The sequence below is a fragment of the Stegodyphus dumicola genome, chromosome 7 (assembly GCF_044657685.1).
Source record: "Stegodyphus dumicola isolate Sdum_Otavi_A_Nest chromosome 7, ASM4465768v1".
Taxonomy (NCBI): Eukaryota; Metazoa; Arthropoda; class Arachnida; order Araneae; family Eresidae; genus Stegodyphus; species Stegodyphus dumicola.
The window spans coordinates 79,335,888-79,358,392 of NC_140774.1; the positions used below are offsets into that span (position 1 = coordinate 79,335,888).

Consider the following 22,505-nt stretch of genomic DNA (forward strand, 5'->3'; position numbering starts at 1 on the left):
ATGCAAATTTTTAGGAGAATTTAACACTTACGTTAAATGCCGTATATTTTTTCTCACAGCATATATTTCAATTTTTTTTATACTGTATACTACTACAACACTTATCTGTGTTATGAACTAAAATGTATATGATATTTCTAAAAATTACTAAAATATGTGTAATTACATGAAAAAACACAGTTTTTTGTAAAATATTTCTTATCGTTTTATATAGAAATACTTATAAAACAATCAAATTAATAAATATTACTTAGATTTTAGCTTAAAACCTAATAAATAATATAGAAAACATTTTAGTGAAATTTAATAGAGATATCTTTAGAACATTTTGCGTAATTACATTTCTTGTATGTAAAAACACTAGAAAAATTAGTTTTTCAGAAAACGCATTTAAAGATTTCACATTAACAGAAAAACTGTTCTGTTGTATTTACACACTTAAAATTCTCCACATTTGTACATCGCACCCTCCATATCTTAATTTTCTAGTTCTTTATTCTTTCGTTATCAATTCCAAAGTAATTTTTAATCATTTCTTGTTCAATTGATATGCCTAAATGTTCAAACACAGGAAGTAATCCAAGATACCCTGAATTAAAAATTAAAACGGCTATATATGCACACAGCAACATAGTCTTTATACCTAATCGCAATGTTGCCAAACCCAGTTAAAAAAACCGCAATGTTGCCAGTCCCAGTTCAAAGAATTAAGGCAAATAATTATTGCCAGAAACAAAAAAAAGTACCCAGAATTAAAATGAAATGTTTTAGCACAATTTTACACACAAACAGTTAAACAAAAACACGGATAACAACATTGTTTAACTTTAAGTTGAGCCTTTTAAATGGCACTTCCGGTCTTTCTGCTTTCACTTCCACTGCAGTTAATTGGCTATACCTTCTCTTCTAATTATCACAAACGTAAAAATGAACCATTTTCGGAATCCTACAAAATTCACCTTTCAAAGTGGGCAATAAAAAAAATCGAATTTTTTCGCCGAAATCGTTTTTTTAACGTAGGCCTTAACCTTAATCCTTTGCACTTCGAGACCATTTTTGCTCGGTCGAAGCAACAACTCGAGATTATGACGACTTGTTAGCTTGTTAGCTCGAGATGACGACTTGTTAGCTAGTTGACCGTAACGTTAAATTTTATTCATCTTTTAACTAATTTATTTATTTTATTTATTACTCGAGGTCTTTAACATTAGTATTATGATTTTTCATAAAGTAGGATTTCATTGATTTTTACTAATAGTTATTTTAATTTGTTAGCCTTTTCTGTCTGCTCTTATTCCCGTCACGTTTCCTCGCCAAGATGTAAACTACCTAGGGTGAATGAGTGTATTTAAATTAATGTAGCGAAAAGTTTAGTCACAGCGTGGTTTCGCTACTGTAAACGTACGTTGTTATTTCTACCAGCTGTTAACCTTAAATATCGGCTTCGCATTCCTGCCGCCAAATTTTTATCCTACCGGCGTTAATTCTCAGTCAACCTATTAGATTAAAGTGCACTGCACTACTCTTATCTTTAAATTTAATATTATGTTGTCTTGAAATTACGTTACGTAGTTTCTCACCGAAAGTGGTCGGTGTCTGTAAGCACGTAAGTTCGTGCCGTCTGTAAAATATTGTGATCAATAAAAGGGCCTTTTACACACTTCCCCTGTTGTTTTCGTCTTCAAGTCTTTGCCACAACTCGCAAGGATTAACACTTAGTAGATCTAATTACATTGCAAGATAACCAAAAAGACTAGATCCCACAACACATATTGGACAAGTGCAATCAAACATAAATTCATTTTTTTTCCATATTTATACAAATATTATTACATTTTATAATGTAAAAAAATTTTTAAACAAAATCTGAAAGGATTCAGAAAGTCACACCAGAGGGTTTTTAGATTCTCTGGTACGATTCTGTTTTACACACACAAATATATAACGTATAAGCGTTATAACTGATATACCTTATCATCCGAAAAGTAAACATTCGACAACAAAATTTGGAGCGTTGTAAACGTCCATGTGTTATTTGAAACTTTATATACCAAAGATAATTCTATACAATTGTGAGGGTAAGTTATATGCGTTATAAACGTTATTTGAAAGGTGATATCCAAACAATAAGCAAAAGTGAGGATAAGTGCTGTATGCATTATAGGCGTTATAACCGATAGTACGAAAAGCAAACATTCGACAGCATGGTATTTTTGAGTTTTATGAGCGTCCATTCGTTATAAGCGTTATGTGCGTTACAAGCATTATAAGCGTGACTGACAGAATTAAAATATTTACAGAAATTTATAGCATTATCGATTCTTTTAGCGATTCTATAACACAGAAATGGCCAACTTATATATATTTCTATATGTGGTATTGTTATGATTTGGAAAGTGTTATACCACAAAAGTGAGGATCGAGAGTAATAGCCCTTTTATGCTAATAATAATTTTATTTATAACACATAATATTTGTATAAATTAAAAATGTTTAATACTTAGTTATATTGATAGTTGAATATAGTAATAAAAAATTGTAACTTAAAATAAGAAATTCTGAGAAATGTATGATTTATATTCTTTATTAGCCCAAAGATAATATTTGTCCAGAAGGGCTATTAATTTCGTTTTGGCATTTTGCGTTGATTCACTATAAACGACGAATCACTTTTTAAATTATTGCCACCAAATTTTAGAGCCCTGTGTTATATTTAAAGAAATTAAATCATGAAAAATTTGCATAAATGTCTGTATATTTTTCGCATTGTGATAAAACAACGGTACCTAGAGCCATCCAATTTTGAATAATGTACTTCTCAACCCGAATATGGGCATGTGGAATCCAAAATTTGGAATTTGTTTTATAATCTATTTCATATTTTGTAAAGCATTTATGAGCTTTTGATTAAGAAACTCAACGATTTCAAAGTGAGCAATGGCATCACTGTACGGAAAAAAAAAAAAAAATTATCTCCAGCGCGCGAAACTGTGTACCGGAAATTCTAAAGATATGCTCTTTTAAATATTTTGGGATATTGCTGTTGAACTGAATTTTATAGTTTAAGTGCGAAGAACATGATATTCAATAAATAAAGGTAACACATAAAACGGTAAAAAAACGACCCTTTGGACGTAATATAAAATCTGAAAGCTTTTAGATTTATTTAATTTAATTATTGTTTTAAATATTTCTGTGGTGACAATATAAAATTTCCGGGGCGACATTCACCGAGAAATGGCAGCCGATCGTGCTTTTTGGTCGTACTTGAAGTAAGCATACTAGTTGTATGGGTAAGAATACGTTCTTGGGTTCCATACGTTCAATCTAAAAGACATATAAACTTCATTCAATTATTTGATAAATTATGTGTTTTTCTTTACTATGTTGGTCCTCAGTATTTCTTGAAGATTTATTTGATATGATTTATTTGAACATAATTGCCGATATCAAATGATGAACACATTAGTGGAACTATGTGGACCAGAATTTCTTGCCCCCGATGAAAAAGTTATTTTAAAGAAACTAGTATCTTTATTTGTATCATATTTCCACTCAGTATCCTTACCTGGAAGATTACTTTCTTGATGTTTCTTCAACCTCACTATCACCTGATGTATCTAACAACCTTATACGTTTTTCTCGACGCACTAAAACATCACTACCGCTATCAATAAATTACTATATTATAATCGACATCATCAAACTTGTCAAAATAATGTATATAAAATTTATCTTCACTTCTTTCGGTAGCTTCATATTCACTAGTCTCATAAATCTTCGTTTAGCCATTTCGAGACATTATTTTAAACAAATGCAAAAAATAATTTAAATGCTAATAAAGTACGCCCCCCCTCCACAAAAAAATAGTAACTACCAATAATGCTACATAGAACTGTTTCTGCTGTTTGTTTAAAAGAAACGTTTTTAATTTACGAAAGGAATTTTAATTGACTGAAGGTGAAACATTTAAAGTCACCGAAGTGACTTTGAATGTTCTAACGTCAACAAGATCCAGAGAGTGCTTAGAAATTTTTACGTTTTTTGATAAGATTAGTATTCTTAGATTTTACAGCGAAAACAATAGTTGCATGTTTGTACTGGGTAATCTTATCGACCTTCAGCTAAACAAAGCTTCACATACCGACTCAGAGGCTTGTCGGTTTCTACTCGTCTTTCATGCTGATATTAAATCTTTTCTTGGCAGAAGTTAGCGGGTTCTTCAAAGCGTACATAACAGTCGAGTCTTCTCAAAGCTTAACAGCTAACTTGCGTCGCCTTGCAGCTTTTCTTTACGTTGGCTAAATTTGCATAATTTCTGCAAAGAGGGGTGTATGATTAGAAACATAGCTAACCACCGAAACACTCAACTCAGAGTACCGCAATGAAAATAAAAATTTCTTCTCTACCGGCTATATTTTTAATAAGTCAAAAAAATCTTTAAAAAATATTAAATCTATAAATCAGTACTACCGATTTTAAATAGTAATAGTTTAACCAGTACTTTGCGTGTACAAAATACGCAAAGAATTTCGAGTTAAAAATCTGAAATATTCATGACTAAACTTTCAATGTAATTTTATGATAACTTAATACCAATCTTAATTAGGATACTAGCAACCCCCGAAGTAATAAAAGGCCTGAGGCCATATTAATTTATTTTGCTTTTAATGTTTATCTTTTATTTATATATTGGTTAACTTACGTTATTCTATTTTACTTTCATTCTTTCAGTCAATCTAAATTGCAATATAGCTCTGATATATAGGATACACATAATTATGTATTGGATATATGTATAATTATATAATCCTCTCTCTTCAAATTGTACTTTTGCCCACCAGCGGTCGAGCGCTAAAGTCGCTGAAAACTGGTAGTTCGGTCCCGGGGTTTAAATCTCGGCGAATGGGTTGGCTGCATGGACGTTTACGTGGTTTTCCGCATGACGTTAGAAAACCCTCCACACAGACATCCTTCCCCTTAAGCAGATAGCTCTCGACTGCTTTGCTATAATCAGATGTAATCAGGAAAACAAAACCATATCAACAGTATTCGCATATTAAATCATCTTGCTCGACCAATCACAGATGCCGAAACAGGCCGTTTTGACTCTGGCTTTCGATGTAAATCATTTGCCCCTTCCAACTAAAGTTAATTTCACGTTATCTCATGTTTATGTCCTGTGAAGAATATAAGCATATAAAAGACGGACTTAACATTCCTTTAGCGTACATGAGATGCATAGTATCATATTCATGAAGACTTTTCCAATATTTTGCACCATGAAAAGTGAATATAATTTTCTGTTAACTTTTACTGTCTTCTACCGATTTTTTTCTTTCTGTATATATAGCTACAGCTCCTGATAACTTTTTAGCAAGGTTGCTGCAATGTTCCTACCTACTACTATTCATATATTTATATATAATATCGTATCTATATCTGTATGTTTGCTTTATTTTGATGAGTCAGTAGATTTTGCGTTCCGTTTAATCGAAGTTGAGAGACGCTCATGCTAGGAGATGCCTTCGTAGAGGAAATCTTACAGGAAATGTCTTATATTTAAGTTACGCGTGAGAGAAACCACAGGCCTAAATTGATATACTTTATAACATATTCAGCAGATAATTATTCAAGAGATAACCGATATTCTCGTTAATAAAATGTGTTTCTTACCCCATGTATATCGGTACAATATTATTATTTGCTATCCCCCGAATGGTAAGTTTTTGTAATAATTGCATGATGCCAAATTTATAAAAATTACTAAACAATTAACTAGACAATAAACTAGACAACAGTTTAATGAAGTTTTAACTTATTTGCACAATCAATTTTTTTATTCTCTTGTGTTATTTTTACTGGAATAAATTCTATAACCTACTCACCTTATTCATAATATCATTTACGATGCTCCTACGACATAAATGAATAATGAATAATTTATTTATTGACTTAGTAATCATTAACTTAGAAGATGGATGTTTACTAAAATCTAGGAACACACCATCCAAACGTGATCAATGTAGCCCAAAAAGAACGGATTTTATTTCTTAATCTGGATTCGTCATCAGGGAGTGGTTGTTTTAATGAATAATAACTACGCAGCGTGCTTTTCCTTCCTCAGAGATCATCCATATAGAAACGAGAGGGAAAGGAAAAAAAAAAAAAGAAATGTAAATTAGATGCAGCGATGCGACATATTATTTATAGAACACCCGAGAACTGTGTCGAAAGGACACTCCCCAGGTCGTCAGATTTCGGTAAGATATCGAAAACCGTGTCCTTCAAACGCATAGCCGCCTACGTATTCCTTTGGAAGCGATTTTGTACGGACACCTCGTGCAATGTTCTGCTTGTCCGTAAAGCACCACTAAGCAGTTAAAAGTTTTGAATTTAAGTAAGCTCTTAACGATTTACAAAAACATTTTTAAGAAATAAATTAATTACTAGGTTATAATTTTTAATTAATTAAATTATTTTTAATCAATTAACCGTATAACAGTGTTCTGTAACAAGTGAGATTACATATCATATGAACTATATAGCAATATGTATATAGTATTATCAAGAACCATATAGTATGTATATAATGCACAGATCTATGTAATACGTGTTAACGGAATAAATATACGAATGCTATTAATTTAGAAGTCCAACAAAAATCAGCGTTATATTTTCAAATTTTCCAGGGCTAGTTTCGATAGATTTACTACCGAACTCTCTTCCTCAGCTGCCAAAGTGCAAATGAACGAGATAAGATCTGTTTGGTGTTTAGGCAAATGGATACAATTTTTCCTAATATAAAGATGACATCAGGAATTCTAAATCTAACATTAAAATTTTGTCTCAAATTTCTACGTAAACTGAAGAGCCAAAATATTATGACCAACTATTAAAAGATTGTTGGTCAACCTTAGTTCAGACAGCAGCTTCAATACGTGCGACCATGGATTCAGTGAGCTTCTGGTATGCATCTGCAGGCAAAGCATACAAAATATCTAAACACTGTACCGTTATTTCGTTTACATTACGCAGTGGTGGATCATGAGTTTAGAGAAGCTGTCTCAAGACTCATTGAGGAGTCCATGATTTATTTGTTTTAACAAAATGAATAATGTGTGCATCTCGAAAAGATTCTTGCATGTGCATACGCCTGTAAATAAAATTTTAATTCTTCTGTCATGGGAAACAAAAAGATGAATTAGAACCACATCGCACACACTCCATGAAAGAAGAAGAGATGGCAAACGTCTTGGAGCCTACTGCAGTTTCACCTAACTCCAGCAGCATGAGAACAGCCGACGAGCTTGGCCGTTTCCAAAATGCTTTTTCCAAGGTGTAGAGATATTAGGTAATTTTGGAAAAGCCGGAGAGATGAAAAATTAACAACGCCTTCGCCGGGAATCGAACCACGAACCTCTGGAATGTCTGCCCACTACCCCACAAAGTGCCTCTGGAATGCCAAATGTGCAGAACTACTACCCTACGAAGGCGCGCTAGGAAAGAGGGTGATATACTTCTCTTTTTAAAGGGCGACTGGGGATTTTAGCGGATCCAATCACCAAATCGTGGGTGTGGAGAGTCATCATCCACAACCCTTTTAGTTCGGGCGCCACTGTAGAGACATTAGGATTTTTAGAAAAGCCAGAGAGGTGAAAAATTAGTAGTCGCCTACGCCGGGAATCGAACCACGGACCTCTTGGAATACCGGCCCAGCGTGCAGAACCACTACACCACGAAGGCACGCTAGGAAAGTGGACGAAATAAGGGTACCGGGTTTATTAGGCATTTGTCTATATAAATTACATTATTTAGCCTTTGACGAAATATATATGTATGTTAAGGAAACTTTTGTAGTTCTGTTTCAAGATTTAAAAAAAAAAAAAATACTCTTTTAAAAAGGGCATTCCTGAAATTACTCTGAATTATAGATAATAGTTTTTTTTTTTTTTTTTTTTTAAATTACTCGAGAGCGTCTAGAATTTGAAATCGAATTCTGATTGAAACAGAAATTTTCGAACAGTGCGTGAAAAAAAAAAGCTAAAGAATTGAACATTTTCTGCGGTTGGTATATTGATGATTTATAGCTATCCTGGTCTCTTCTTATAACTCCAAATGGAGCACATCTTTCATCCTATCAACCTACAAAACATATAAGCTATTTTTTTATTTACCTGTTTGAATATCCTTCACATTTCCAGCTGGACGTATTGATTTCTGAAAGGAATTGCTTCATTAGGGAAGCAGAAGGATTTTGTGCCGAAAACATCCTGGCAAAGCTAACAAAGGATTAGATTAAGCCTCTATAAGAATATCTACACCAGTTACGCTTGTGTACTTTCTGTCAGTTATACGTGGGGTTATTTTGTGTTAGCAGAAATAGAGCTGGTTACCAAACTACCGGTTATTTTATAATTTTTTGGACATACGATCATCAAAAATGACCTTCGTAAGCTAACAAAAGAAATTATATTTTGAGACATTTGCATTATTAGTATTATCTGAAAAAAAAAAAATGCAACCTATTAGTTGATGGTAATAAATTACACTTTATTATAAGCTCAATTTGCAAAGTTTTCAGCTTCTCATCATAAGTTCAGGTTAGAATTTTTGTTGTCGTTAACGATTTGTCAACCATGCAAAACATACCTTAGTTAAATTCTAATGTACGATGATAAATAATAAGCATATGTAGGAATCTACAACTTGTAAGCAACAAAAACGACCAAGTTATAACCTAGACCAGCGATTCTCAACCAGTGGTACGCGTACCACTAGTGGTGCGTAAGAGAAAATAGGTGGTGTGCAAAGAAACGAGGTTTTTAGCTATCATATTCAAAAATCTCTTGAAAATAAAGAACAGTTAATAGAAATTTCCTGTCATCGAACTCTAACTGAAGATTTCAAAAATTACACACTCGTTAACTTTTAGCTTAACGAAAAAACGAATTTAAAGGCAATTCAAATAAATCTATTAAATTTATATTGCCTTCTTGCACAACCTATTTGTGTCAACAACGATTTTCTTCCATGTTATATTTGAAAAATAAATACAGAACAAAATTAAAAATGTTAAAAATGGATGATAATTTACGATTAACACTAAATAAAATAAGACCAGACATAAAGAAACTGATATCTCTTAAACAGGCCCAAATTTTACACTAAATTTATAATTAAAGTAATATAAGTTAAATTTTGGTACCCATTTTAATCTAATATTTTTTATGTGTGCACATTTAATACAAACAGCCAGTAGTATCATAGGTTATGTTACCATCCAAATTGTTGTCGGACTTTTAATGTCTGGTTCATTTATGATGTGATGATGAATGATTTCTGCTTTAATCAGAATTCGAATTCAAATTCCAGATTCTCTTGAGTATTCTATCAAAAAATCTTGCAACTGTTATCTATAATTCAAAGTAATTTTAAGAACGCTCTTTTTAAAAGAGTAAAATTGAGTTTTAATTTTTGGAAATGAATTACAAAATAAATAATAACCTTCTGGTTCACTGTCACCTAATATATAATATCATATTACAGGGTATTTCTCCCGCCTTCGTGGTGTAGTGGTTCTGCACGCTGGGCCGATATTCCAGAGGTCCGTGGTTCGATTCCCGGCGAAGGCGGTTTGCTAATTTTTCAATTCTGCTTCCAAAAATACCTAATGTCTCTACAACATGCCTCCTTAAAGCGAACTGAAGTTGTGTTTTTTCCATTAAACATCGCTTCTGTAATTCAGCCGTATTTCAAAGGATTTCAAGCCGTTTCTGAAGGGATTAGCCGTATTTCAAGGGATTCAGCCGATTCAATGGATCAGCAGCATTTCAAGGGATTATTCAAGGGAATGCAACGCATTCGAAGTAATATCTCTAGTAAGATGAACAGTAGAATCTACGCCAATGCGGATATAGTTATTGCAAACACATTAACAAGGAAAACTAATCTTCTCGATTCAATGCGTCTGTTCAACATGTTCTACAACCGCACCTCGGAAAAGATAATAAAAGAATAAAAAATAAAAAAATTTCAGATTCCCATCAAAGAAGACATTCCACTGTTAGAAATAATATTAATGATCACATTTTGGTAGGGATTTTGGTAGGGATCACATTTTGATCACATTTGGTCAGCGTTTTAATAAATGATGAAATACGTAGAAAAAGATGAGGAAGAAAATGCTTTATCTCCAAATAACGTGAAATCACGAGAAATTTGCTGCTTGGGCAGATACTGATGAAAACATTCAGAAGAAATGATGACACAAGAAAACGTAGACAATTAATATTTCAAATTTAATAGTGCGCCATATAGGAGAAAATTTTCTGAAGAAGAATCTGATGAGGATAGTGCAGATTTCGTACCATTACTAGAAAGCACACGCGGGTAAAGAAGGAAACGAAGATTCCTACTCCCCTGCTAAAATGCAGCTACTATCCCTGATTCGGAAGATATGAACTTAAAATGGCCTACGTCATACTTAAATGAAGAAGCACGCAATAAAGTAAATCAAATCTGGCAGAACGAATGGAAATGTTTTTCCCAAGGTAGGAGAACAAAAATGTCTCAATAACCCCCGTTTAAATCAATTCATATCTGGACATAGACCTTTCCCCATTTGTTATTATGTAAGGTTTATTTTAATTTTATAACAGTTATTTTAAATTTAAAGCCCTTTTCTATCAATTCTTGTTTCCACTTACAACTCGCTACCAAAATGTGTTTTTAGAATCGCGTTGAATGCAAATCAGTTAGAAGAAGTATTTAAGGAAGGTTCAACTTACTTCGATAGAGAGTGCTAGGAATCCTGAGTAGCGCGTGTTTGCCTTCGGGCTAAGTCACTCTTGAAGCTGTTACGCTCGGCTGTATTATTACGTGCCTTTTGATCACGGGAGAAAATCTACGGTCAATCGCAACAATTGCCATCCTGTTAAACAAAAAATGGCTTCTTTTTACTATTATGTTTTCCGCGCGCTTAAAGTTTGTTCCTCTGAATCTTTGCTTACCAATGAACTTAATTATTTGAGAGCAGTTGCGATTGACCGTGGATTTTCTCAAGTGATTATTGATAAAGCCGTTAAAAAATTTTCAGATTCCCATCAAAGAAGACATTCCACTGTTAGAAATAATATTAATGACCTTGTCGTGCTTCCATTTTATCCTTCTGTTAGCTATAAAATTGCACGGATTCTCCAGAAATTCAATTTTCAAGTCGGTTTCTCCCCTATTAATAAAATTCACCCTTCGATTCTAAAAGATTGCGTTTCTGTCTTGAATTCTTGGGGAATTTATAGTATATCGTGTCAGTGTGGTTTAAGAGATATTGGCCAAACAAAAAGAGCGTTGAAGTTTCGTATCAAGCAACATGAATCTTATGTCAAAAAAGGCGAAATTAACAAGTCTTCAATAGCGTATCATAGTTGGACTTTTAACCATAATTTTGATTTTGGGTCTGCAAAAATCATCCAAAAGGCTTCTTCCATAGGTGAATTGGATTTTCTTGAGGCTTTTCACATTCACACAGATTTAGCAAGTTTAGTTAATGATTTGAAGTCCAATCCAGTCCTTCCTAATGCCTTTAAAATTCTACTATCTTAATTCAGTTATTTTTGCCGATAGATGGCGTTACCTCCTCGCGTTTGGTACTACCAGAGGGTATAAAAATCCGTTTCGCTCCCTATTTTAACTTCGCTAATATTTCTTTATGCTTGATCAGATAGCCTGGCTCAGTAAAAGTAGGCGGCCAGTGCAACTCTGATTAAAAATCTAGTTATAACCACGTGCAGTGCTGATAAGGACCACGTGTTTCTGTGACTCCTTCTCCTGTTTTCTTCTTTCTATGTATTTCTTTCTCCTGATGAGGAGAGACCTTTAGCTGCCCTCGAAATCGATTGAGTGTTTCATTATACCTACGCTAAATACAAGGTTGTTTTTTACGATTTTGATTGTCACATTAGCGTGTTTCTCTTCTAGTTTTGGTATTTTAACCCTTCTCGAGCCTACGTTTTTAGTTGTTTGAACTCAGCGATAATACATAGTTCACTAGGTTCCTCGACGTTCATCTTAGATAAAAGGAGGTATCCTACAACTACTAGAGAAATATCTCTTCCTCAGATAACGTTTGTTGCGATAAAGCACCTCCAAAAGTCTACCTCTTTTCATACACATTAACATCAGCGGTTTTTATATTAGTACACAAATTCTTCTAAATAATCACTGCATGAAAATATTTTGGAAAGTTCCGTAAGGTGCTTCACGGGACAACATTTATATCACCATATGATAAAGTCCTAATATCGTGTATGTTTATTCCTGTCCTGTCCTCTTTAGGTGCCACCCAGCCGGTATAGTGGTTAGTGACGCTAACTGCCGTTCCGGTTGGCCAAGACTGAAATTCCAGAGAAAGTATGGATGTTTTGTAAGTGTGTAGTGTCTTTGCGGCTAGAAGACAAATATACAGCGAACCGAAAGTCGTTTGAGAGGTTGGGGGGTAGGGAAAGAGAGCCGACGACCTTGGGACTGCTTTCCTTATTGTTCTTCCCCAAAATAGGGGCGGAAACTTAACAGTTAGGTTCAGCAATACCTTAATCATCTATAGTGCTAAAGATGTGCTGGCCTAGCCTCTGCCTGCACCTGTTAAGATTAGTTAATACATAACATCAATTAGATAATTTTCCGAAACACTGTAAAATGAACAAGTTATTTTTTTTTTTCATAACAAATGCAGGCAATCCACTAGTAATGAATTTTTTAAGCTTTTATTTCTGACTGATATCAAGTAAAGTGTATATTTACATGCTTTCTGTAGGATATTTTATTAAATGAATTAAACTTTATTGACATTTTTTAGAAATATTTTTTCTCATCGTTTATTGCTTTCAATCTAGCCGTAGTTAAACACAATTATATTAAGTTGCACCACCTACCTTACGTAATGAAGAAGAGTTAATTAAAAAATTGTAGAAAATTGGTTTTTGATTACGTTAATCCAATACTAGTTATCTACTAATCATTTTAGTTAAGCTGAATGTATTTTAACGAATTTGTAGAGCTGCGAGTCGCAAATTTAAATGAAGGTTGTTTTAGTTTGCTTGTTTTTAGCTTATTTTATTTAACAAGGTCGGATTAGTTAAGTTTTCTGTATGGGTAATAAATCGCCAACATCAGTTTAGTCTATCTATCTTGGAACTGAAGGAGGAAAAATTAGACCTTATACGTAAAGTTTAAACATTATACACTTTTTTTTCATATTATTTCTTGCGAATGTTGTCGCCGTAAAGTGCACTCTTACGCGAGTCAAAGTTCTTATGATGATTCATTGTAACACCTGGAGGGGGGCTTGAGGGTTTCCAGAAGTAAGAAATGGCTTAAGATAGAAATAACTCCCTTTCCGCTGCTTCCCAAAAATAATAAGTGTCACACTTAGTAAAGTAGTGTAAAGCAAGGATTATTTTTGTGATGTCTCTTTCTTAGAGCTATTTGCCTCTGCTTTTAACAGAAGCACAGTTTAAGTTGTTACTTCCACAACTTAGAACTTTCTTTTGAGTTCTCTACTCCTCTTTAAATCTAAATTGTCAGAACGGGGATAATCTGAGGGAAAGATAAGAGGACGTGATAAAATATAGGGTTCTATAATTTCTTTTTTTATGCTATGCATGAAAAAAAAAATTATCAGCCACATTTTAAAACACGCTCGACGACAAGTCTTAATTTGGACGAATTAAAATCATTTTAATTAGAAAATATAAGAAATATTTATAAAATTTTATTTATAATAGAATATGTAATATAATATAAAAAATATAACAAAATATAAGAAATATAAATTCTGAAATAAGTGTATGAAATTTTTAGCTTGAATTTAAACAAATAATTGAAATGAAAGGATTATGTGTTTATAGGAGAGAGTAACATGAAAGCAAAATCAGATATGCCATTACCGAGATTCGAAACCCTTGTGAAATCCTTGCTTGCCAGATGTGCTTCCAATTACACTTTAGATACACGCGATAAAAAAGGAGAAAATTTCTTACATTCTTCTACAAGACATTATCATTATCTGTGGAAGAGGGAACCCTTTCGCCATATCCATCCGGTAACGAAATATCATCTAATCATTTTAGTTCGGGCCCATTCGTACAGCTATTTGGAGTTTTTTAGAAGTCGGGAAAGCAAAGAAATCACCAATGCCATTGCCGGGATTCGAACTCCGGACCTTCCAATTGCTGATGAGATTGCTAACTTCTAATTACACCACAAAATGATGCGGAACGAAAGTAGAAAATTCATTACAGAGTAATAACTCCAATCTCGGTACTTTCGTAATTAAATTGAATCCCAAGTCATGTGGTGAAAATTATCCTTATAAATTTTTTAAACTACAGTAAATTCATCCCGAAAAAAGTCTTTACGTTTTGGAATTAATTAAATATCTTTGTTTTATCTATATTAGAAACATAAACAGTGAAATCCTGTTATAGCAAGCCTGGTTTATAGCGATTCCCAGCTCTAACGAAATAAATTTTTGGTTTGTAATAAACTTTATGGATAACTTTGACTGAAACGTTTTGCGTAATTTTCATGATTCTTTTCAGAATTTTGCCGAGTTTCGACTTAAAAATTACTAAAGATTAAAATTACCCATGTTCAGGAGCCCATGTTAAAATATATAGCGGAAAATTCTTTGTCGTTACAGTTCTTTTTATCTTTACTTCCTGCTTTCTCTGTGTTCTAAACAAAAGTTATACGAGACTGGTCTAAGATGTAATTCCTGGAGAAACAAGACACAACAAGCATGTTTTAGGATGCCATATGGTATCATATGGTTTATATATGGTATCATATGGTTTAGAATACCATATGATATCATATGGTATTTGTCTTCATTGAGGTGAAGACCGTGAATAAGTTCTCTGGTTCCATTGAAGGTCTTTGATTGAACTGTCAGATCGAGCTTTGTTCAAGGTTGATAGTATGATAGAAATTTTGAAATTTTACTACTCGGGAAAGAGGAAGCAGTGAGCTGATTCTTATTAGCTTGACACTATACGCGTGATTTGTCATTTAAAAAATAAAAATTGTTAATCTTCGTCGCCTTGTAGTTAAACCTCTGCTGAAGTTCTGTCTTTATTTTGTATAAAAGTGATTGCACTTCTGCTTTACAATCATACGTATCTTTGGGGAAATGAGAACATTATCATTTGGTAGAATAGATCAGTGCTTCGCAACCTTTTCTCACCTGCGACGCACAAAAAATCTTTCTGGAATTTCGTGGCACACCAAAGAGTTCCGAGTTACCAAGGAAGTGCCGAAAAAATTCAAATGCTGACACACTTGCAATCATACACACAACCACACAACAGTGAAATATATAAAAACATTTAAAATAGACATTATTAAGGAAAAAAATTGTCATTGTGTATTAAATACATGATAAAAAATTGCAAAATGTCAAATACATGTATTTGATTGCGGCACACCTATATCCTACTCATGGCACACCAGTGTGCCGCGGCACACCGGTTGCGGAGCACTGGAATAGATTAATGATGAAATTATCTTCATTTTTCATAGGTTCTCGAAAGGCGAAACTTTACATATTCTTTTACCTAACTCTGTCTCTCTTTCCCCCCTTTCCCTGCACTTTATGTACTTGTTAAGTTAACTGATGCAAAAATTTAGAAATTTTTATTTGGTTCGATTTGGGGTAGGACAAAGCATTCAGGCGTCTAACGCCGTTTCGACTATGAGGAACTTTTTGATGTCAAAAATTCATCCGTATGGCGAGCAGTGCACATATAGCGTTTTGTATTGAAGTTTATAAGGTATTTTCTCCCTCCTTTCCACATGCCTTTTTGGTGTAATTGGGAAGTATATTCGAGAGGTATAGCGTTCAAGTCCCGGCGAGGACATTGCAGATTTTTCACGTCTCCTGCTTTAAAAAAAAAAAAAAAAAAGTAAGTTGAGTATTATTCGAAAAATATAGAATGGATGTATCCAAATCTCCAAAATCCAAACCATGAGCAAAATTTATCGAACTTACATCTGGTATTATGCAGAAAAAATCGAAGCTCAATAATTTCTGCTCATGTAAAAAAAACCTCGTACGAGAGAAAAATTTTAAAAAGCCGAGCATAAGCATGCTGAAGAAACATCGCTGAAATGGCTCACCGTTCAAAGAAGCCGCATTCTTCCATTATCTGAACAAATGCTCCTTTAAATATATATTTTAGGTGGAGATGCGTAATTGGAGACAGGGTCCAATTACACATTCTCTAAACCATGACTTTTATGCTAAATAATTTATCATGTAAAGTTTTTATCGTGTGATGAAACTGAAAAGCAATTTAATAATTCCACGTTATAATAATTGTAATTAATCCTGAATATATATATATTTTAAATTAGAGCTATTATTCACTTCTATGTTCAAATTCAATACATATTAATGCAAAATCAAAGGGAGTTAATTTAGTTAGAGTTTAGAAAATAGGTGCTCTATGTAAGGCATGTAGTCGATACGTTATTATTGTGTTTCTGTTTAGGTATATTATTATAGCGTGTTTAATACTACAATACTAAAAAGTTTTTTTCCTGTGATTCATCGAAATCTAACTTTTAATGCGGTCTCCCGGTTCCTATACTTATAATTGGGAGAGTTTTACACTCGTTTTGGAAAAATGAAAATACCGGAAGTTTGACTCTCGTGCGACAAAAGTTAACCGGGATATTTAATTTCAAAAATTTGAAATTTTTAATATCATTTTCTCTTGCCTTGAGATATCAGTAATTCAAGTTAGAATAATTGAAAGAAGTAAGTTTAAATGAAGTGCAGTTTAATAGGCCGTACAAGGAAGTCATGGTGATGTCCACATCAGATATTTTTTCTTATCAGGTCAGGCACTGCGAGCGGATATAGCGAACCAAACATTCCGTCCTTTAAAATTCGCTGATGTTGTTCGCCAAATGGGGACCACGTAATAATGCAATATGCAACTAAATACTTATGCTTGTGTGTAGTTTAAAATTTGAATTTTATGGTATATGCAATGCAGGTAATAGCATGTCCTGACATTCGGGCGGCTTACGACTAATCGGGTGTTGTCCGGATCCCACAATTGTCTAGAGCAGTACTCCTCGATGCTCTACAAAGACCGCATCGGCAGATTGTTGAATTTGCATTCTACATAGCCATTGACATTAGTACTTAATAAATTCAAATGAACATTTAGCATACAGAGTACATTAATTAACATAGCAACAAATTAAACACGAAATAAAAGAACATTATTCAAAACTACTCAAATTATTTCATAACAAAAGTTATAGTTGCAATACTTTAAACATAAAATACAGAATGCTATATTCATTGGGTCCAATATGCAAAATGTAATATATATATTCATTAAGTACATGTTACATTGCCCGTCACACATAATATTAAGGGCAGTAGATCTTTGTATATTATACCATACTGGACTCGACACTTACTACTTGAAGTTCTCAGTACTACTTACTCATTATCGTCAGTACTGCTGTCATTATACTGTGTCATCATTAGTACAGTCATTGTATTTTGTTAAGGACAGTACTAGTTATTGTGAGGAATAGAACAATATACAGTGCATATACTATTCACTGTATGCCTTTTTCATTACTCAGGAGTATGGTATTATTACGGATATTCAAATTCAGTGCATAATAATGCAACATCAGAGAACAGCGATCAGTTAAGAGTTTAGAATTAAGTGAACATAAGTATGTAAGCCATATGCTAAATACAGGATTACTGTGTTTCTGCTTAGGTATTTCACTATTGCGTGATTTTAAATTACATTGTATGGCAGATAAAAGGTGTTAATTATTTTTAATGATAAAATGCTTTATTTTATTTAGTAATAAATGGCTTCCAATCAGTGCCTTTCAATAAATGCCTTCCAATCTAGGCTGCAATTTAAAGACTTCTGAAGTGCGAGTTTATTAGCCCAAAAGGGGGCGTGAGCCTAAAAGGGCTATTAGTCTCTAAACAGGATTTCGCGCTGAATCACTATAAGCGGCGTAAAACTTTTCAAACTGATGTCACCGGATATTATCACTTTGTATTATTTTTTAAGATATTAAATAATGAAGAATCTGCATGAATGTATGAATGTTTTTCGCAATGTGGAAAAAAGATGGCACTTAGAGCCATCAAATTTTGAATAATGTAGTCTTCTACCCGAACATGGGCACCTGAAAGATAGCCATATGAATTTCTAATTGGTTTTATTATCTGTTTTATATTTTGTAAAATGAATTTTTGATTAATAAACCGAAATATTTGAAAGCGAGCAATGGCAACACTGTTCGGAGTAAAACACTTTTACCTCTAGCGCGCGAGACTGTCTATCGAAAATTCTAAAATATGCTGTTTTTAAATATATGGGAATTTTGCTGTTGAATTGAGTTTTATGTCGTGTAAGTGATATTTAATAAATATCGTGATGTCTAATAGATAACGTTAACACACAAAATGTTAATAATAAAAAGATAAAAAACATTTTTTTTCTGGCTATGTTACTAAGAAAACTGAACACTGATATGATAAACTGAGAAAAGAGTGAAAAAATATATAAATGTATGCCCGCATGGGAAATTAACACTGCATGCGCAATTATAAATTTTGTTAAATTATATAAAAATTTCATGATTTTGGTGTTGAATTGTGTATGGCGTAAATATGACAAAAATAATGCTTAATTATGAAGCTAAAAAATCAAACCAAATGGGCTAGCAAGATTAAGTGCAACAGCAGACTAAGTAGACTGCGAGCTTAGCAAGAGCGTAAAAAACTTTAAGGAACATTTTTGCGCGACCCGTTAAAACCTTTCAAATTTTATTTATTGTTTAATGCCGATGATATACATGAATAAATGAATGAACCGGTATTACTCCCGGTTTTTCTTCAACGTTCAGAGCTAAATAGATTAAGAATATGGTTTCAGTTTAATTGATTTCCTTCGAGCTGTTCTTGTGAAACGTTTTTAGAAACTGTTGAAATAAATGAATTGTTCATCTGTTTTTAAGAAAATAATAATAGCTTGGAGTCTATTACACATTTCGCCGAGCTTTATACTTTCCCTAATTATGTGCATGTTCAAAGATAAACATCGAATATACACTTTTCCGTAACCAAACAAGCTTGGAGTGCCGCTTCATTTTGTTACTTTGTTTTTAAAGACATAGTTTAGATGAATTCAACAATCATTCATCATCTTGGGCTCGTTCATTAATCATTTTTTCTTTGTCCATTACTCATCATTATCTTTGTAATTTTATGTTCGAAAATTATGTTCTCAGTGTACTTGAATCGATAATTACGAAGATGCATCTCATAACATTTTTCGTAAGTTTTCTACTTTTGATGAACATTTTGCTGTTCTATGATACCTACTTCAGATTTATAGGTTTCGCATCAATTACATCAAAACGAAATATATGCATTCTGCATCGATTCTACCTTCACATCCTCGTTTTTTTAAATTACGTTCTTTTTAAGTACAGATGGAGAAAATTAACTTACAAGTATTCAGGATAGTAAGGGCAGTACTGCAAACAAGTAATATGCAACGAACCCTTTTTAAAACGATCACCTATGGTTCCGGATCATCATGATCTACTGTATAGGTGGTCCTCTTAGAGAAGGTGGTATCAGTAACGGTAATTATCGATTTGCATTATTATTAAATTAAATTTTTCAAACTGTTAAGTGGTGTTAGAACCCAAAAATATTCAAAAAATTGTGATTTAGGATTTTTGCATTTTCAAATTCTCCATTCTTTAATATCTATGAAAATTAGAACTATAAAAAATCTAGTTTTAATTTGTCATCGAATGCTTTGATCAATGAGGATTTTTAGATAAAAACGCGTTTTTCTCCAAACGTGATTTTCTTATACTCGATGTACCTTTTCTCAGGAACTACTGCTCACAGGTATCTAAATTTTTTATGGCTTATTTATTAAATTTCCTAATATTTTACTGAAATGAGCTTTTTGTGTTAAACTAAGAAAAAAAAAAATTTTTTTAATTTTTTGTGTGAGAAAAGTGCTAAATTTTACTATGCCTAACAAAATATTCTGTAAATTACTCTGAAATTCAAAATGTTTTAAAAGCTCATTTCAATATAATCAGACAGGTATACTTTAATTACACAAAAATTTTCAAGCGTGTATCTACAGCAGATTTTGAGAAAAGATACGTCGAAAATGGCTAATTTAACATTGCCAGTATAGGGGTTGCTGATACCACTTAAAGATAAGTTTATTAATAGCTTTATCATAATAAAGTTACAAATTAATTTCAATGATAATAAGCAAATAATGTAACAAAAAGTCTGATGTGGGAACTACATGACTTCCTTGTACCGCCTATTAAATTATACATATTTTTGGTGTGTTGAAATACGATACCTGAAACTTTTTGCAATAACAATACTTCTTTTACTTCGTACAAGGTAGTACAAAATTATTTACCAATTTCTTAGAAGTACTGAAATAACACAGAAGGTAGATCTTTGGTATAAAATAAAGTTTGAAACAAAACAAAACTTTATTTTATACCAAATCTTTGGTATATAAAGTATAAAATAAAGTAAGTTTAAAACAAATTTTTGTTTGATAATTTTAGAAAAACTACATAAACTAAAGACGAAAGATTATCCATACTTGTTTCAACATTCGCTAGAACTGCCAAGTTTTTCGAGTGCATTACGGACAACAGCGCAATCTGTGTGTGCTCAGAGAACATACATGTAGAAATACATGTAAATACTAGTAGATTTGAATGAATGTGGATATTTAAATATTATTTCGCTGAACAGTATTCAAAGGGAGTGAAATTGTGAATATCGGCCATACAGACTTCTTCTTGTTTTCATAAAAATCTTGTTTCATATAAAAATGTTCCTTTTTATTATTACTGATGAATGGAACAGTATCTGTGAACTGTAAAGGTAACTCCTTTGCGACAAGCTACCAGCGGTATCTTTATTAGGTTTTAATGGTGTTTCTAAACTTAACATTTTTGATCTGCCAATAGTTTAAGGTTAATCATTTACAATTTACAAATAATAATAATAAAAATTAAAATAATCTGAAAGCTTTCAGATTTTATATTACTCCCAAAGGAGCGTTTTATAACGTTTTGTGTGTTACCATTCTTTATCAAATATCATGTTTTTCGCACAAAACCATAAAATTCAATTCAACAGCAATATCGCAAAATAATTTTAAAATGAGCATATCTTTAGAATTTCCGGTACACGGTCTCGCGCGCTGGAGATATTCCCCCCCCGTACAGTGTTGCCATTGCTCGCTTTGAAATTCTTGAGTTTCTTAGTCAAAAACTCATAAATGCTTTACAAAATATGAAATATATAATAAAAATACGCCAAATTCCAAATTTTTCCTTCCAGATGCCCATATTCGGGCTGAGACGTACGTTATTCAAAATTGGATGGCTCTAGGTACCGTTGTTTTATCACAATGCGAGGAACATACATAGATTTATGCAGATTCTTCATTATTTAATTTCTTTAAATATAATACAGGGCTCTAATATTTGGTGGCAATAATTTAAAAAGTGATTCCCCCTTTATAGTGAATCAACGCAAAATGCGAAAACGAAATTAATAGCCCTTCTGGGCTAATAATAATAATAATAATAAAGACGTGTGTAGAGACTGAGCCAGCAACCTCAAATTCCAACAATTGATTCTAATAGCATTAAAAGCATACCTACCTCAAATGTCACTTCGACATTGATTTGCTGAGATAGGAAATGATATAAATAATATAGGAATATGATAATTAGTTCAATGGGAAAGCTGTTTCGTGATTCGAAGAAGCCTATGTGATAAATTACACAATGCTATATAGTTTGTGTCCTCCTGTGCATTATCATATTCAAAGAAAAGTCATTGAATTAAAGATTTATTACTTCCTCCATAAAAATAATTTTCCAGTTATATAGCAGAAACCAGAAACGTAACCCTTTGAGGTACTTTCAGATTATCCGTAACCTCAGGAAAATTCGCCAACACATTACCGATTTTATGAAAAACGGTTGTCTGTTTACCTTTACAGTTCACAGATACTGTTCCATTCATCAGTAATAATAAAAAGGAACATTTTTATATGAAACAATATTTTTATGAAAACAAGAAGAAGTCTGTATGGCCGATATTCACAATTTCACTCCCTTTGAATACTGTTCAGCGAAATAATATTTAAATATCCACATTCATTCAAATCTACTAGTATTTACATGTATTTCTACATGTATGTTCTCTGAGCACACACAGATTGCGCTGTTGTCCGTAATGCACTCGAAAAACTTGGCAGTTGAAACAAGTACGGATAATCTTTCGTCTTTAGTTTATGTAGTTCATAAAATACTTTAATTTAATAGCAGAATTAGACGTTTTGACGATTAAATAGCATATTTGGTTTCCATCGAGT

At 32.7% G+C, this 22,505-nt stretch overlaps 1 protein-coding gene and 1 non-coding gene across 2 annotated transcripts in view; both read left to right on the forward strand.

Annotated features, from left to right (window-relative positions):
* Positions 1-22,505, forward strand: part of LOC118185364 (metalloprotease TIKI1-like) — a 182,656-nt gene that overhangs the window by 10,819 nt on the left and 149,332 nt on the right. The window lies entirely within an intron of this gene.
* Positions 9,562-9,635, forward strand: TRNAI-GAU (transfer RNA isoleucine (anticodon GAU)). Its single transcript has one exon. It is a non-coding gene; the product is annotated as a tRNA-Ile (tRNA).